The sequence below is a fragment of the Hyposmocoma kahamanoa genome, unplaced genomic scaffold (genome assembly GCF_003589595.1).
Source record: "Hyposmocoma kahamanoa isolate Upper Pololo Valley unplaced genomic scaffold, ASM358959v1 93009, whole genome shotgun sequence".
In the NCBI taxonomy this organism is placed as follows: Eukaryota; Metazoa; Arthropoda; class Insecta; order Lepidoptera; family Cosmopterigidae; genus Hyposmocoma; species Hyposmocoma kahamanoa.
In genome coordinates, this window is record NW_020654816.1 from 1 (window position 1) to 1,141 (window position 1,141).

The window sequence follows — 1,141 nt, forward strand, 5'->3', positions numbered from 1 at the left end:
CTTCCTTCACTTTCTCATTTTGTTTTCGTACCACGGTCACTCCCGGCTCGACCGCCACAACAGTCGGAGCTGTTTCAAATTCCATCGCGAACAATCGCTAATTTTGGTTCTTTACTACGTTGTAATAATTTATAAGTCTACAGCCTTCATGTACACTATATCTGTAATTCAGTTACACGGCCCATATAGGGCCCTTTCTTTTAACTTTACTCCTTTAATAAATTTTGTGGACCGTAAGTTTCCCGTTTCATTGCCGTGAACAGGGTTACAACCCTTCCAACTTGATGCAACAGAGTTCTCGATACTGATCAATTTAGGAAACAAAGGGATGATAATTATTAACACTCTATACAACCTCAAATGGCTTTGGTGATTCCGTATGGCAGTGAAAGTGTTGAATCAATCAATTTGGAAAAAATATATATTAAAATTAAGGATACACTGATTACTATACAGCGTGAAAACACGATTCCTAAACATTTTCACTATTGAAAAAAAAACACAAACTTACCTCGAAATTTGGCAAGAAGGTACTTTAAATTAACTGCCTCCGTGGCCGAACGGTTACCATGCCGGACTGCCACGCAGAGGTCCCAGGTTCGATTCCCGGGCCGGGCGAAATATTTGTATGACCTACATTTATTTCTCTCGTGAGTTTGGGTGTAATTTGTGGTTGTCTATGTGTGTGTCCATGGCACCCGCGACACAGGTTTCCCTAGTGCGGGGCTATGTTGAGTGTGTGCGTTATTATTATTATTATTACATATACCTAATAGAACTCGTGTAATATAATAAATAAATAAATGTTTATTTCAGTAATACAATTAACTTTACATTAACAGTGGATGGTACCTCCTATTAAGCTTATCAAGCCTGTGTTATAATGATATACGATAAATAAATTACAAAATAAAGCAAACCCTGTCGCTCGATCCTAGCAAAATGACCCGTATTAGTGCGGGAAAAATTTGAATTCGACATTAGGTAGTATCGATTTTTAAGGCCGTAGAAAATGTTATAAAAATATTCTATAAAGTTTGTTGTTTTTTTTTTAGTTTTTCGAACTAACATTTTTTTCAAAACACGTGTTAATAAAGGACTTATTTTTAACCGACTTCAAAAAAAAAGGAGGAGGTTCTCA